Genomic DNA, 18,526 nt, shown 5'->3' on the forward strand with positions numbered 1-18,526 from the left:
AGAAAATGGCTAGATTATTGTGTGGGTTTTAAAAATTGAAACTTGAAAAACAAAATCATTATTTTATAAATAAAGAAAATATTAATTTTAATATATATATATTATTAGAGAAAAGAAATAGACCTGAATTTAAGATATAGATGTAGTAATATTATGTTTTATTTTTTCCTAAAACAAGTATAATTTAATATATGGTCTTTAAACGGGCCGGCCCGTTGAATTTCGGGTCGACTTGGCCCACGACGGGCCACAAGCTGGCTCGACCCATGATGGGCCAAAGGTAGTCTCGGTCCATGACGGGCGGGCCAGCTCAATCCATTGGACTCATTTACCTCGTCCCGACACGACCCAAAAATACGGGCCGTGCCATGCCTTACTTAAGCGGGCCATGTCAGGCGACCAGTCTGTTTGACACCTCTAGTGGTAAGGTGCAAGTGATAGATCTTCGGAGGAGTGAAGAATAGAGAACTTTTCAAAATATGGAGGTTTAGGTTTAGGTGGGGGTTGTGGATCGCAGCAGCGTCGAACTAAGAGAAAAGTTAGAGGAGAGAGGCTGCGAATGGGAGGGGAGAGAGAGAGAGAGAGAGAGAGAGAGAGAGAGAGAGAGAGTTTTCAAGTGGGAAAGACTTCAAAAAAGGAGAAGGGTGGGCTACTGAGAAGAATTCAGATGATAAGGTGAGATATTTTTTTAGAATTGGAAAGATGAGGGATCGTGGTTTTTTGGTTAAAGGGCGTGGGGTTTTTAAGTGAATAAAAATAAATTGTTTTACTAGGTATAAATTATTGGGCACGATTTAAGTAACGAAAAAATATATATATATATATATTTATATATTCACCGCCATGTATGTCAAAAACATATATATCAGGCACAAATATTGGTTTTGGGAATCATGTTGTCACATCTGTCAAATTAAGACACAATTGTTTGTGTCTATGAAAGTAAAATCATTCACTTTTTTAAAAAACTTGTTAGATAGCACACAAATCAATTTACACAACTGATTGAGCACGATTAACCGTGTTCAATACAAAATTGTATTTATATCAACATATTTGACATAATTATTTGTGTTTTATATGAAAAGAACATAAATATAACTTATTTGTGCTTAATGTTAGAAAAGACAACACAATTTTGTATTTATTCTCTTGTGATCGTGCCGTTTCATCAGTTTTGTAGTAATGAATAAAAGGGTTGGGGAGGATTAGAAAGTGGCATAACCCAAATTGACCCGATTTCCTCTCGTTTCAATCGCTTCACGGCTCAAAATCGAGTCTGGAAATTTAGTGGGTCGTGTAGAGGAGGTGGAGAGGAGCGTTTTACAAGTTACAACCTCGAGTTTGGTGGCCAGACGGGGCCGGAATCTCATTTGAAAGCAGCAGTGTTGCCGCCGAAGAGAGAGAGAGAGAGAGAGAGAGAGAGAGAGCGAGAGAGAATAGAGATTTCAACAAATTTACGGTTGTGCCACTGCACTTCTGTTGATCATAACTTCTTCGTTAAAACTCCGATTTGAGCCCACTACATGTCTACGAACTCGTTTCGACGAGCTCTATGCAACAGTGCTACTCAAATTCACAAAACACACACAAATTGACAAATGACTATTGTGACCTTACCTGAGGGCAAAATTATAACTTCTCAAATAAATAAATTAAATTAATTGTTTAAATTGGGTCGGGGTGCCACATACAGTCAGATGTAGTTAATGTTTTTTTTAATAGAAGAAAAAAATATATTTTTATTTGAGGAGGAATATGAATCATATTATAAACGGTGTGGTTTGAAATTTTCTCCAATTCTCCGTATTTTCTCGACATCTTGTTCTATTAATACTTTAAACCTAAACACAAATTGAAATTTATACAATCTCCTGGCATGTTCCTTATGCTAGACTCATTGTGATAAATATTTCTCTGAATTTTTTTATTAAAACAAAATGTGAACAGTTGGAACTCTAAAGAAGTTATCATGCACTCATACTTCGGAGACATCTCGCCCAAGGCTCAAGCCCAGCTTGTCCATTGATATCACCATCCTCACCTAGAAGGTTTATAAATTCAACCTAAGAATTTGATACTAAGTGAAACTCAGATTATAACCCTACTACTTCAAACAAGATGATTTGATACGTTTGTACATTAGACATTTATCAAACCAAGACATGATAAATTGTTTGGGAATGCCCTATCGCATTCTTGTAACCAGGACTAAACATTGTCAGTAGATTTTCCAACTACATGAGGACACACCAAATTTTACAACAATGGGAGGGAAAAGGACACTTAATATTAGAAGGGAAAGGGAGATTGGACTTACTGAAGCTTCAATGAAGTTTTAGTTAGTTTTACCTTTTTTGTGTACATATCTACTAGTGTTTTCAAAGGCATGCCTTGCGTCGGAGCGGCGGGAGGAAACGCCAGGCGGTCGGCTGTTTCGCGAGTTGCACGTTTAGCGCTGGTAAGGCGTGAGAAGGCGTTACAAGGCGCACCATATCTAGAAACTTCGAACATGAAGAAATTTTCAGGTCTGCAAATCCTCAATGAGGAAGGCGTCGCGAGGAGGACGACCCTTTTTTTAGGTTTATTGTAATGAAACGGCGTCGTTTTGATTGAAGTGTTTAAAAAAATCTTAAAGTGAAACGACGTCGTTTCACTTGATATTGAAAAAAAGTTGTTTCAGTTTTTTTAACTTACCTTTATTGTAATAAACTTATTGGAAGAATTAATAACTTTTTTTCTTTCTAACTCCAACCCGCTGTAGCTTTTCTACTTACCTTTTTTTTTTTTTTTTCTTCTTCCTTTCTCTAAATTAATATATTAACACATGGAGTGTATATATATTGTATAGTACATGTAGAACCCTAATTTCTACCCTTACTCCATCAATTTCAAGAATTCTCTTCATCTTTCGACTGCAAGTCTTTTTTTTTTTTTTACGTACATGCATCATACTTGTATAATTTGTGTAATAAACTGTAATTTGAAGTTTCGTATAATTTTTTCAATTTTTTATATATAAATATACTAGTTATCTTATTTGTTTATGTGATATAATAGAAATTTGACGTACATGCATCATATTTGTATCTTAGAAATATTAATGGTATTGTTTTATAGTTATGAATCGAAAAGATCCTGCGTGGAAGTGTGCAAAAGAAATAGTGGGGGAAAAAGCAAGTCCATAAGAGCGATGCTTATGGATGAAGATGATGACATAGATAAAGATCCTTCAACATTTGATAGTGGGAAATATTCTTTTCATATTGATACAGTTGATCAATATGATAGTGATGCTAGTTTGAATGATATTAGTGTTGAGGAGTGGGATGAGTGAATTATATTTTTGTTTTGATGTTGAATAAATATTTTATGTTTTGGGATTGATTATTATGCATTGAATGACAATTAGTACTTATATTTACTTATATTTAAAAAATTGTTATGGTTGAATAAGAATTAATTGTACAATTTAATCGTATTGTATTATTCATAAATTTTTCTTATTAAAATAAATTAATGTTCAAAAAGCTTACGCCTCAACGCTTCAAGGCTTACGCCTTGCATAGCGCTACTAAAAACGCCTCGCATATACGCCTCGCCTTTGAAAACATTGATATCTACTAATGAAGGGAGATCCGATTTAGGTTTCCATCCTCCAAATAGAGATCCCTTCAATGTTCTTCCAGTAAGAAATATTCCATAATCAGCTGTTACCTCAGGCTTCACTTTTGGCACACCAAGTGTAACTGTCAACCCCCATCCCTTCAAAGAAACGCCAGATACAAATTAGTGTGAACACCAATTATTTGAGATGCTCCCCTAAGCTTAGCACCCTGTGCAACCTATCATACAAGAAATCATTACTGTTTAAGTCATGCCGCTGTCATATTTGAAAAGTGAAAACTGTTAACAAGTCTCTGCACTTACAGAAGCCTAAAAATATGTCAACATATGTCAGCAACGTTTTTCCTTGATCAAGAATTGCAATTACATATGTATGTGACTACGTGCAGGGGCATGTGAGGGCTATCAGATTCCTTTTCTTCTGCTCCTCCCTATCCCCCACCACCTCCAAAACAAAGGAAGCCTTTATATATTATTCTTTGCATTTTAATTGTGAAGAAACTTATCATGAATGGAAAATTCATTCCTCTATTACAACACGAACACAGACAAACACCGACATGCATAGGCGAACCAAATTATTCTCCTGCTTCATGTGATGATGCGAGGGAGAAGGTAGAAGATGCTCTTTAAGGAGAATCCATGTTCAGTAACCATCAAGGGGTATCCATAAATAATCATATTTTTGGTATCAACATACATAGATAACTTTTTTCAGTTAGATGAATAGTCAGTTGATACTTAGCTCCTGATAGGTCTGAATTTCGAAAATTTTAAACAGGATATTAATTGATGGATAAGTTCATTACTTTAAACCAAGGTTTACTTCTTCTCAGTTACTTTAATGACTAATCTTGAACAATTGTTTTCCAAGAAAATTAATCCATCCGGAAAGAAGAAAGCATATCTGGCAGTGGCACAAACAAAGTTTTAATTTTTCTTGGTCAGACAGAAACCATACGCAATAGTTAAACGAATTTTCCTAGCCAGATAATGATTATTTTCCTAGATGTTCAGTAAGTAGGAAACAAGAAAAAAAGAATTGAAGGAAAAGTAATATTGTTTTATCTCTATCTGTGTTGAAAAGAAGAAGAAAAGAAAGGGAGAAAAGAGGAGGACAAAATAAGAAGAGGAGAGTACCTGAGACTCCCAGGCAGTGATGTCACTGCGACAGAGAGAGGTGCAGGCGACTTTGATCCTTATCTCCATTGCCTGAGGCGGATTCACATTCACTTCCTCTATCACCAAAGGCTTTCCAGCTCCACATGCCGCCGCAGCTTTTACAATTTAAAAAAAAAAAACAAAACAAAATAATACATGATTAATAACTATAATTAATCAAGCACCGAATTAAATAAAGGTTGCTGGGTTTTCGTCACTAAAATTAACTGAATAAATAAGAGAAATAAAATAAAAAAGAAGGTGGGGGGATTCTAGACAGATAGAGAGAGAGAGAGGAAAAGGAAGAGCCCAAAAATCAGGTATTTAAAGGGGTGCAGAAGGGCACTTGCTGTATCTCTGCAATGATGATCTACTCACCACCTAAATGAGAAAAGGAGACGAACGAACAAGCGCACACCCTTAAAACGCCTCTCTCTCTCTCTCCAAGATGGTCACTGGAACCATATTCCTTTGAATTCTGCTAACCAAGTGGAGCCTTTGGCTCTGACGAAGACATAAGAGCAACCAATTGCACCACTAAGAGTATATCAAAATGCAAAAACTTTCACTATCTAGCATGTACTCAATCATCCATATATACAAGGGGAGAATGGAGATGGTGTGGCTCATAGAATCAAAGCACGATAGGTTAAACGGAGGGTTTTGTTAAGCATATATATAGTGTGATCATCATATTTTGCTAGAACTGAAAGCTAAGTTTATAGAACATCTGTTAGACCAGCCATGCTATATGGCACTGAATGCTGGACGGTTAGAAAACAGACATATTCATTGTTCCAGTAGGTACATATTAGCCACCTGTTACAACCAGCACAGTGATATGCACACCTCTATCTCTGTTTCTCTAACGGCATATTAGCCATTATGATCAAGTGTAACAGAAATACAGTAAGGGGGCGGCAGGCAAGGGCCTAGCGCCTAGAGGAGCAATATGCGAGTGCCTGTGCTTTTTTTAATAAATTATTAAGTATTATAAATTATAAATTTATACCAAAATCATGAAAAATAAAAGCACATATAAATTATATATTAAACAAATAGTATAATATTTTTTTGATTTAAAATATTAAAATATTTATTTGTTATTTGTTACTTATTAGTGGTTACTTTAGTGATTTCATAATGCAAAATTCATTTAATGTTGTATTTTATGAAGCCCAGGCCCTTTTCTAAACCCTAAACATAACTCGCAACCTCTCTTCTTCTTCAATCCTCGTTTCTCTCTCTCCCTCTCTCGCCTCAGCGCCATCCTCATCTCATCCAAGACCTTGGAGTTCCAAAATGGCCTTTTTTTTCTTCTCGACTCCTGCACCCGCCTAGACAGCCTAGACCGCCTAGCCCGCCTAGGCCCCGCCTAGCCCTCGCCTAGCCTGCCTAGCCCCCGCCTGGCCAGCCTAGACAGCCTAGCGCCCGCCTAGACCCCGCTTAGCCCGCCTAGCCACCACCTCGGCAGCCTAGCGCCCGCCTAGGCCATTTATTCAACTCCATTAAATGCTTTTTATGAAATAGCCTTTCAGGTGACCTTAATTGCTCAAGGGGATGTTCCTCTGTCTATTGTAATGACGGTATGCACAACTCTTGGGGCAGTAGCCCAGCCTCCTCTACTAACAAAGATATTGGCAGGACTTGCGTCCTGTGGATGCTATAAACTATCAATCAGCACCATGCAGGTTAAGTTAAATATAACAAACTTCAGTAATATTATATTATCCATCAGCTGGGGCTTATGGTCTCTATTCTGTCATCTGTAGGTCGTTGTTGCTCCAATTTGTTAGGTTCTTATATGCAGAGTGCATTTCCTGCAGTGGTTAAAATTGTGATACCTTTTGCACCACTTTTTGCTGTTCTAGCTGCATCACTGCTTGCATCCAGGTACATTTGTTGTGCATATAAATATCTTCTAGTTACTTATATGTAAAAATATGATTGTCTTGCCTGTGGTTCCTTCCAAATGTGCTCTCTTTCTCAAACATACTAGATTTTATTTTGTGGGCCAGTGTATTCTCTGGGAATGTTGTCCGTCTCAAAGCTTCAATGGTTGCTGTAACATTGCAGGCTGATCTGTCTCTAATGGCTCATGCTCAGACAGTGTTATCTGGAGAAATTGGGGTGGTTATTCTTTCGGTGCTGTTAGTACATATTGATGGTTTCTTTGTAGGGTAAGTTCCCTTTAACTGTTAAGTGTGTTGTTGTGGAAAAGCTCAAGGTAATGTACACATTTTTTTCAGTATGTAAAGATTCACTCTAATTTAAGCTCAAAAATTCTAAAAAAAATTATGTTTTAGCCTTGTATTAGTGTATTATTACTGTTTGATTTAGCTTCAGTCAAGTTTGATATATAAATTATAGAGTGAAGTTAACTGTACTTTGAAAAAACAAAGTATTCATAATCTGTAAGCAACAGTTGAGAAACTATAGTTTGCTGTCGTTATGACTTCATAGCCATAAAAGCTATTGTAGTAAGAAAGTATATATTCAATCTTCTTTTTCTATGTGGATTTTAATTGGACATATGAAGATAGAAGCTAGTTTTGTATACAAGCATTGTTGGCAGTGTTTGCACTCATACAAATATTCTTTAAGGTTGTGGTGCTGTGCCTGTTTGTTTAGTTTGTTTTGGAGTTTTTGCTGTGCAAATGTGCAACTTGAGGAGTCTTTTTTTTTTTTTTATTATCAAGGAGAGTCTTAATTTGCAGGTATATATCAGCAGCTGTTTGTGGTTTTAGAGAAACACAAAGACGAGCAATATCAATTGAGGTATTAATCAAATTGGTAATAAAGATATAAAAATTCTCTTCTTAAACTTTATTGTAAGTCCATAGAAGATCTTCATTGTTTTATGCTCAGATTGAAATGTCGAAACTTTCATAAATTTTGGTGGGCATGCAACACTAATCCTTCATTTACATGTTCGACACTCGCAGGTTGGTATGCAAAATTCTTCTTTGGGTGTGGATTTGGCCACTTCTCATTTTACCTTGCCCATGGTTGCATTACCCGCATGCAGCATTGTCTGCTGTGATTATGAATATAATGGGAAGCAGTCTGGCATTCTTTTGGAGATATGTAGATCCTTCTGACTCCAAGGAGACTCCTACAGTTGAGGTTAAGTGACAACTATAGCACCCTTTCGAAGTTTTCCCTAACCCTAATGTTATATGTACCTCTAGAATCGCATGTTATTTTCCCCTAGCATCTTGTGGTGCTTAGTTTTGAGCCAGATTTGAACTCTTCAACTGAAAACAGTATAGCCGCGCGCCTATACATGGGATTATTTATATATAAAAATCAAGAGTATAGCCGCGCACCTATAATGGGGTCTATATTTATTCATAAATAGTATAGCCGTGCGGCTATACTCCTTACATGGATACTAGTATCTAGGGGTGGGCATCTTAAACCGAAATACCGAAACCGTACCCTAACCGCACCGTGCACCGATTTCATACGTTTCATTTGGTACCGATAGATATTCGCAGTCTTGTACCAATCGAGGTATGGTATATCAAGATTTTGATACCGGTCAATACCGTGCAATAGTACTCTATTGAAATATAATATATTTTTTCATTCTCTCGCTCTCTGTCTCTCGCTTGCCTTTCAATTTCTCAAACGCTTTTGTCATTTATGTTTGGATTGTGTTTGTATTTTTGTAAGCAATAAGGCATAAGTTTAACGCTTTTGGTTTGTAAGCCATAATGCATGAGTTTTAACCATTTGGATTTGATGAATATGTTGATGGATAAATATTGATTTGGTTGATTTGGATATTGAATATGTTGATTAGGATTTGGATATTGAATATGTTAATGGATATTGAATATTGAAAATGTTGATGGATATTGAATATGTTGAATCTTTGAATTTGTAACTTAGGCATCACTTATTTTGGTGTTGAATATTGAATTAGTTCATTTTTAGTTGTATCATTTTGGTACGAAATGGTACCGATACATCCGATACCGATTTGGCACGCGATCGGTACCAATTTTGGCAAACCATAATACCGTACCGTACCATACCGATTCAAATTTCCGGTATATGTTGCCCACCCTACTAGTATCTTTGTTCCCTGATTTTTGTTTATAGATAGTTTAGAGCATTTTCCATTACAATTACGCCTTTACATGAGTCTCTATTGTACCCTTACGAATTTTCACTTTTCCAGAGTTAATAGCCTTATAAAAAATTTAGTATTTTCATGTTTAATACTCGTATTTTACACGTGCGTACGTATTTTTCATGTATAATACACTTGATTTTTATAAAATTTACAATAAAATAAGATATATTAAAAAAATTAAATATATAGAGTATATATATCGAAACTAGCAAATTAATATCTATAAAGTATAAACTAATGCAAATAGAAAGGTCGTTTTTAATCTATATTATAAAAAACTAGTATAGACGGGCGGCTATACCTTTTTGATTGGGCACTGTTGTGTCAAAACTTGTGTCAAAATTATAGTGCCATGGCTCCACTTCCACACACACACACACAAAAAAGTAGTAGTATCTATCTCTTTAGTACCCTCTCATTGCCACTGGCTCATAGCTGCTTAGCTAGAACAAATATGTTATCGGAAAGCTTATTGACCATTGATTCAATATGTAAAATGTTACTACTAGCGTGTGGATGATGGTGAGGGTAAGGGTGAGCTAGCCATTAGAAGGGAACATGCATGGTTTAGTTCCCCCAAGTCTTCTCAATAAGTTATACAACACCAAACTCAAACTGTATATATATGCTCTGGGTTGGGACCGCCAAGTAAACATAAATAATTACCTGAGCCTCTAAATGGCTTTCAAAGCAAATAGAAGTCTTTACCATAGTCCACAGTATCACATAGAGATTCAAAATAGCATTTAAAGTCGAAATAGCCATCTAGGACTACACATAGTAAATATCACACAATGGTCAAAAACGACAAAAAACACATGCTCTCTAAAGAAACTGAAAATTCTATACTAGTTTCCCATATCACTAACTCGCTAAGTGCATATGATTGAACTGACTGTAATTGCATACCTTATAACACGTGCACATTGCAGTGGCATTTTAGGAGATCATTCCTCACGCAATTTGGAACTTCATGAATCTTTGTCCCAAATCTAAAGCACTTGCGTTCATTTGTTGAAAATGCTTTAAAAGTTCTAGTTCATTGAGATCCCTTTCACTATAAGAACAAGGTTTTTGAGGTTGAGGCAATCACCCTTCACCACTTAGCATTAGAACTGTAACTGGCATGCTCGGCCTATCTCCAGGGTTACGTTGCACACATAAAAGACCTACATTCATGAAATAATCTCACAACTTCATGTGGATCACTTGAGTCCCCTATTGATGTATCAAGCACTTCAATGAACCGGCCTTCCGTGTATAGCATCCATGCCTAAAAGAATTTATCAAAAGTTCAAAATCATTGTGCATACTTAAAAGAAGAAACAAAAAAGCAATGAGTAAATCCTATGTTTCTCTTCCCACTCACTATCTCTAGCACCAACCCACCAAACTACTATAGACATTGGATTTTATCGAGTAGAACCCATTAATTGCATATTCTGAGGATATGTAACCACTGCAAACCAGTCAATCAAGAACTATGTTCATAAGCAAATCAAGTATACTATATGTATGTATTGGTTCTTTTGTGATATATACTAACTATGTTGCAACCACTTTCTTGGTTTTTATGAGCACAAAATAATTCATAAAAATTAATTACAATTTGAGAAGTAAGTTATGAAACAAATAATAAGTAAAAACTAATTAGTAATTATATTGATTAAATAAGACTAAGATATATATTATTCAATTAAAAATATTAAAACATAATAATTACTATTTGTCAAGTAATAATTACAAATAAAAGTAATTAAAATAAAGCAAAGATATTGTTTAATTACAAAAAAGAAAATAAAAAAACATAAAGAAACTAATTTTATATTACACAGGCCGCCTAGGCGGGTGCCTAGCGCCTAGGCGCCGCCTAGCCCGGTTTGTCGAAAATTTCCTTGTGATTCTTTATGTTATCGGCTTGATCTTTCTTCTTCTGTTGCCTGCGTCAGTTCTGGCCAAGCATGGAATTGAAAATTATGGTTGATGTTGTCTGCTAAAGAACAAATAGCATGCGAAGATCACCTGTTTGACCCTTTTGTTGAGAATTTCGTACTGGAAATCAAAGTCCACTTCGGGTAAGTCCTCAAAATCGTCAAAATAATCATGTTCTGGTCTATTTCTTTGTTGTTTTTACAAGGAAAACTGTATCTTATTCCAAACAGAGAAAGAAAACCTACGTGAAAGAAGGGCTAGAAAGAAAACAGAGAAAGGAAAACTATTTCTTTCTTCTTTTCGTCTTCAAAGATATCTTGTAGAAAACCATCAAAATCAGACCAACAATCATGACATGACATATGAAATCAGATTACATTCAGCCCAAAACTCTGTCCAATCAGCATGAGTTACCCCAAAGTAGTCTTTGAAATGCTTTAACATACACGCCCCAATAGAAGCTAATATAATATTTCTGTTAGTTTTGATACGTTAATATAATAATACTACCATATTGTGTTGTAACTCGCAAGTTTGTGGGAGTCTTTTTTGTTGTGTGTGCATTATGCATCGAAGATAATGCATCTTGTGAATGGGAAGTGCAGCAAAAGTCCAATGATAACATGCTATGGCTGCTTTTCTTTTCTAAGTTGGTAATATGCCCTTCCAGCAGTTATTAGTGCTTGATTGTTGCAGATTATGTGTACTTGGTTTCCCCTGCATATTACGGAATAACGAAATTTTCCTGCATCAACCATGGCTGCATATATGAAGTATTTCTTGATTCTATGAGCTGGGGTTTACAAATAACCATGTACTTATTATGCTGCCATCCTTTTTTGCTAGTTTCTTTGTTTACTCATATTTTGGATATCTAAAATTAGTCGTTTTCCTATTTATTTATTTCTTGTTGTGTGTGGGGGCGATAACTCATAAGTAGAGATATTGGTATATGAAGTTGGGGCTGGGGATGTGGGAGATCATGATGGCGAATGTCAAAAGTTAGCTTTTACATAAGGATGATCTTTGTCTCAATTTGGCTCGTTGTGCCTTAGCATGGAGCTAATCTGAATTACATTACACATGTGCTTCAGAGAAAACTGATCTAACACGAGAAGAGGGAAACAAAATGGTTGTATCTTTCACGGGGAAACGACTTGATATATTACATCACTGTCTTCCTTCAACTATAACTGAACTAGATCATGCTCTAAGTGATGGCGTAAGTAGGGGTGGAAGACAAGCATTGGAGTGGAGGGCGTCAATTGCTAAACATTTCATTGCAGAGTGGGAATGGCAGTTGTCAATTTTGCAGCGTCTTCTTTCGTTATCTGAATGCCAGTGGCAGTGGAAGGAGTCATTAACTGTATTACGTCCCGCACCATCTAAGCTACTTAACCTGTGAGTTACAAGCCTTTTCTTCTTTGGGAATTTATATGATGATCAATTGGTTCTTGTGCATGAATTGCTTTTTGGATATTGGTTATAGATCACTGGTTTGCAAATGGTAGTTTATCCTGTAAGAAAATGGTAGTTTATAACGATTATAAACTATAATGATCACCCAGGCCAAACAAAATGTGACCTCATTATTCCAAATGATAGAAATAGATGCTGATATTTGAAGATAATAGTACATAATCAGTTAATATGAAATTGCTGACATCTTACTTTCTGAAGGTAAATATTATAATTGTTCTTATATGTCTCAGTTGCATGCAAAGAGCAAAGTATGACATTGGGGAAGGAGTGCATCGATTTTCGTTGTCTGCAGAAGATAAAGCTGAGGCCCAGCCAAAAGGAAGATCTGGAATTACCATTATTTGACTTGGCCACTGTTGTTTGTTCAAACAAGAATAAACTTGGAGAAAGGGTGATTTCGGATCAGCCTTTTAAGGTAAAATCAAATATAGTCCTCCCTACAGTTAGCTTGACAGTTTCCACATGTCATTTGGGTCAGGACTATGGATACAAGTCGTATATTGTACGTTCGCAAACTACAGAGTATGGATTTTGGTCATCATATGTGGCTAATGGATTTCAGGGTACACTGAAAGATGGACAAGACATGGCTTTGAGAAGGCTCTCAAAACATCCTAGACAAGGACTCAAAGAGTTGAAGAATGAGGTTACACATATTGTCAAACTTCAGCACAGGAATATAGTGAAGCTTCTGGGATGCTGCAATCAAGAAGATGAAATGAGCTGATCTACGAGTTCATGCCTAACAAAAGCTTAGACTTCTTTATTTATTGTTTGACCACTCAAAAACCTTCTTCATTAGTTCACTTCTTTTTGTATCACTTATGGTACTTTTGTAGTAGTTTATTATTCATCTACTAGTCAGTCCTTAGTTAATCTCACTAATAGCCGATGGCATGGTAATGGATACAAACTGGGATGGCAATCAAGTTGTATAATGTTCTATTTATGGTAAATTTGGCTTACCCCCCTCCAAATTGAATTTTCCTTAACTGCAATCCATTATTTTTTGTTCCTATTAATAAAACTCATTTTTTATAAGTAAAAACCCATGACTAGAATCCACCTCATCAAGTTACCTTATCAAGCTCAATATTGATTTATTGTAATCTTTAGATTCCCAAAATACCCCTACATATTTGAAATTGTTGTTTTCTCCATTGATTATACTGAATATACTTTGAACATATTTGTTGCAATTCAATGTCATTAATATTCAAATGTTGATCTACGAGTTTATGATCAAATAGTTCTTCATTCCTCGTCACCCGAATCATTGAACGCATCGCTCAAATAATTGAGCATTTCATCCCATGTCTCCTCCACATGCATATGGAATGAGTATCCATCAACAGGAAGAACAAAATTGTCCATACCACAAAGAAATTCAGGAAATTCAGAACCTTCGCACATAAATTTACTAATATGAGACGCAAGCCTTGATATTTCATCGTCGTTCGCATCGAAACCATAACAATCTCTGGCGTCCAACATCCCTAGATCTTTGCATCCGAGCAACAAAGTGACAAGACCATCCCGATTGACTTTTGCACCCTTCAAATTTAAGTACTTGACATTAGGCATCTCATTCTTACATTTGAGATATATATTAGTCCGCGTTGTATTCTATGTATAAATATAAAGTTACCCATAAGCTGAAGAGCTCAGGATATTGTCATGAAGGCATCATCGCTTCCACACCGAGAAGTCCCTCAAGTCGTCTTCGATATGTAAAGCGATTCTATCATACATCAAAAGCTCAGCTCGGTCATTTGTACTTTAGCCCAACTCGACCAAGAGGTAAAGTCCCCATACGAGAGTTTTGTGTGGGGGGTTGCATCTTTTCGACAACTCCTTCTTGGGACCTTGGTTCCCTTTATCCCCATTTACATTTTGTGAATTTGGTATCCTGGCTGCATGCCAAAACTTGTATATGTTGCTTGTGTTTGTTATACCAAATACCAATTGGATCATGTTTGTGAAAAAAATGGGCACATCAATGTGCACCTAAACTGAGGCAAAAATCCAATATAATCGTATGCAATTCCATGCGCTTGCCAATCTAAAACTTGACCCATGCATATGCAATGTCTTTGGGTTTCAAAAATAGAAATCCATGAGATTCTGAAGGTGAATATGAATCTACCAATACTTCATCAACCAACTCCAAACCCCTCCATTCCATGGGTGCCATGCCTAACAAAAGTTCATGTATGTTGGCCAGAATTGTTAAACTCTGCTGCATTTAGCTTCATATAGGTTGCTTAAGCTGTATAAGATACAATTTTGCATTAAGATTTAGAGTTTGAGCTTACATAAGCTAGGAAGCCTATATGTTGGTCATTGGAATAGAAGCTGGTATTCTTTTTGCCACTAATAATCTCCAATTGCAAGAACCCGAAGCTGTGGCCATCAGATTTTGAGAAAACATCCCGCCCATGGCATACTCCGGAGATATATAGCCACATCACAATCAATCGAGAACTGACGAAACTTCTTCTTTGTTTATAGTCTTGAGAAAAATTATACCATAAAAGTTAAATCTAAACGCCACGTAATGCAACTAATTTTTAGTTTATTATGAACACAAACATAAGGGAATTGGAGTCGGTCAGGGTTTTAAATTGAAGTGCTGGTACACCTCGATTTACCAACATGTTAATACCAATGTTCGAAAAATCACTATACAGTAAGGGGGCGGCAGGCAAGGGCCTAGCCTAGAGGGGTAATATGCGAGTGCCTATGCTTTTTTTAATAAATTATTAACCATTATAAATTATAAATTTATACCAAAATCGTGACAAATAAAAGCATATATAATTTATATATTAAACAAATAGTATAATATTTTTTTGATTTAAAATATTAAAATATTTATTTGTTATTTGTTACTTATTAGTGGTTACTTTAGTGATTTCATAATGCAAAATTCATTTAATGTTGTATTTTATGAAGCCCAGGCCCTTTTCTAAACCCTAAACATAACTCGCAACCTCTCTTCTTCTTCAATCCTCGTTTCTCTCTCTCCCTCTCTCGCCTCAGCGCCATCGTCATCTCGTCCAAAATGGCCTTTTTTTTTCTTCTCGACGCCAGCACCCGCTTAGACAGCCTAGACCGCCTAGCCCGCCTAGCCCCCGCCTAGCCCTCGCCTAGCCTGCCTAGCCCCCGCCTGGCCAGCCTAGACCGCCTCGCGCCCGCCTAGACCCCGCTTAGCCCGCCTAGGCACCACCTAGGCCGCCTAGCGCCCCTCCTAGGCCATTTATTCAACTCTATTAAATGCTTTTTATGAAATAGCCTTTCAGGTGACCTTAATTGCTCAAGGGGATGTTCCTCTGTCTATTGTAATGACGGTATGCACAACTCCTGGGGCAGTAGCCCAGCCTCCTCTACTAACAAAGATATTGGCAGGGACTTGCGTCCCTGTGGATGCTGCCAAACTATCAATCAGCACCATGCAGGTTAAGTTAAATATAACAAACTTCAGTAATATTATATTATCCATCAGCTGGGGCTTATGGTCTCTATTCTGTCATCTGTAGGTCGTTGTTGCTCCAATTTGTTAGGTTCTTATATGCAGAGTGCATTTCCTGCAGCGGTTAAAATTGTGATACCTTTTGCACCACTTTTTGCTGTTCTAGCTGCATCACTGCTTGCATGCAGGTACATTTGTTGTGCATATAAATATCTTCTAGTTACTTATATGTAAAATATGATTGTCTTGCCTGTGGTTCCTTCCAAATGTGCTCTCTTTCTCAAACATACTAGATTTTATTTTGTGGGCCAGTGTATTCTCTGAGAATGTTGTCCGTCTCAAAGCTTCAATGGTTGCTGTAACATTGCAGGCTGATCTGTCTCTAATGGCTCATGCTCAGACAGTGTTATCTGGAGAAATTGGGGTGGTTATTCTTTCGGTGCTGTTAGTACATATTGCTGGTTTCTTTGTAGGGTAAGTTCCCTTTAACTGTTAAGTGTGTTGTTGTGGAAAAGCTCAAGGTAATGTACACATTTTTTTTTTCAGTATGTAAAGATTCACTCTAATTTAAGCTCAAAAATTCTAAAAAAATTACGTTTTAGCCTTGTATTAGTGTATTATTACGGTTTGATTTAGCTTCAGTCAAGTTTGATATATAAATTATAGAGTGAAGTTAACTGTACTTTGAAAAAACAAAGTATTCATAATCTGTAAGCAACATTTGTGAAACTATAGATTGCTGTCGTTATGACTTCATAGCCATAAAAGCTATTGCAGTAAGAAAGTATATATTCAATCTTCTTTGTCTATGTGGATTTTAATTTGACATATGAAGATAGAAGCTAGTTTTGTATACGAGCATTGTTGGCAGTGTTTGCACTCGTACAAATATTCTTTAAGGTTGTGGTGCTGTGCCTGTTTGTTTAGTTTGTTTTGGAGTTTTTGCTGTGCAAATGTGCAACTTGAGGAGTCTTTTTTTTTTATTATCAAGGAGAGTCTTAATTTGCAGGTATATATCAGCAGCTGTTTGCGGGTTTAGAGAAGCACAAAGACGAGCAATATCAATTGAGGTATTAATCAAATTGGTAATAAAGATATAAAAATTCTCTTCTTAAACTTTATTGTAAGTCCATAGAAGATCTTCATTGTTTTATGCTCAGATTGAAATGTCGAAACTTTCATAAATTTTGGTGGGCATGCAACACTAATCCTTCATTTACATGTTCGACACTCGCAGGTTGGTATGCAAAATTCTTCTTTGGGTGTGGTTTTGGCCACTTCTCATTTCACCTTGCCCATGGTTGCATTACCCGCATGCAGCATTGTCTGCCGTGATTATGAATATAATGGGAAGCAGTCTGGCATTCTTTTGGAGATATGTAGATCCTTCTAACTCCAAGGAGACTCCTACAATTGAGGTTAAGTGAGAATTATACCACCCTTTCGAAGTTTTCCCTAACCCGGTAAATGCCATTTCTATGTTTCCTCGCATACTTATGGAGTTCAGATTCTTTGTTTTGTTTTTTTTCTTTTGTTTTTTTTTATAATATTTATAAATGTGAAGATATTGTTAACTAATAGTCTAAAACAATGTCGTTTGAGGTCACACTGACACTTCAAATATAAATAAGCATCCTATTTTGTCATTAATATGTTATGTACCTCTAGAATCTCATGGTCTTTTCCTCTAGCGTATTGTGGTGCTTATTTTTGAGCCAGATTTGAACTCTTCAACTGAAAACAGTATAGCCGCGCGACTATACACGGATTTTTAATATAAAAATAAAGAGTATAGCCGTGCATGTATAATGGGTCTTTTTTTATTTATAAATCGTATAGCCGCGCGGCTATACTCTTTACATGGATACTATTAGCTTTGTTCCCTGATTTTTGGTTATCGATAGTTTAGAGCATTTTCCATTACAATTAGGCCTTTACACGAGTCTCTATTATACCCTTTTGAATTTTCACTTTTCCAGAGTTAATAGCCTTATAAAAAAATTTAGCATTTTCATGTTTAATACTCGTATTTTACACGTGCTAACGTATTTTTCATGTATAATACACTTGATTTTTATAAAATTTTCAATGAAAATAAGATATATTAAAAAATTTAAATATATAGAGTATATATATCGAAACTAGCAAATTAATATTTATAAAGTATAAACTAATGCAATTAGAAGGGTCATTTTTTAATAATTTTTTTTAATAAATTGTATAGCCGGACGGCTATACTATAGTTTTTTATATTACAAAAATAGTATAGCCGGGCGGCTATACCCTTTTGATTGGGCACTGTTGTGTCAAAATTATAGTGCCATGGCTCCACTTCCACACACACACACACACACACAAAAGCAGTAGTATCTATCTATTTAGTACCCTCTCATTGCCACTGGCTCACAGCTGCTTAGCTAGAATAAATATGTTATTGGAAAGCTTATTGCCCATTGATTCAATATGTAAAATGTTACTACTAGCGTGTGGATGATGGTGAGGTAAGGGTGAGCTAGCCATTAGAAGGAAACAAGCATGGTTTAGTTCCCCCAAGTCTTCTCAGTAAGTTAGACAACACCAAACTCAAACTGTATATATATGCTCTGGGTTGGGACCGCCAAGTAAACAGAAATAATTACCTGAGACTCTAAATGGCTTTCAAAGCAAATAGAAGTCTTTACCACAGTCCACAGTATCACATAGAGATT

At 36.2% G+C, this 18,526-nt stretch overlaps 2 pseudogenes; both read left to right on the forward strand.

Annotated features, from left to right (window-relative positions):
• Nucleotides 1-5,532: 5,532 nt before the first annotated feature.
• Nucleotides 5,533-7,939, forward strand: LOC148915411 (putative sodium/metabolite cotransporter BASS2, chloroplastic; annotated as a pseudogene).
• Nucleotides 7,940-14,482: 6,543 nt separating this feature from the next.
• On the forward strand, nucleotides 14,483-17,282 carry LOC148915412 (putative sodium/metabolite cotransporter BASS2, chloroplastic; annotated as a pseudogene).
• The last annotated feature ends 1,244 nt before the right edge of the window (nucleotides 17,283-18,526 follow it).

The sequence above is a fragment of the Prunus mume genome, linkage group LG7 (genome assembly GCF_029339155.1).
Source record: "Prunus mume cultivar Tortuosa linkage group LG7, ASM2933915v1, whole genome shotgun sequence".
NCBI lineage: Eukaryota > Viridiplantae > Streptophyta > Magnoliopsida > Rosales > Rosaceae > Prunus > Prunus mume.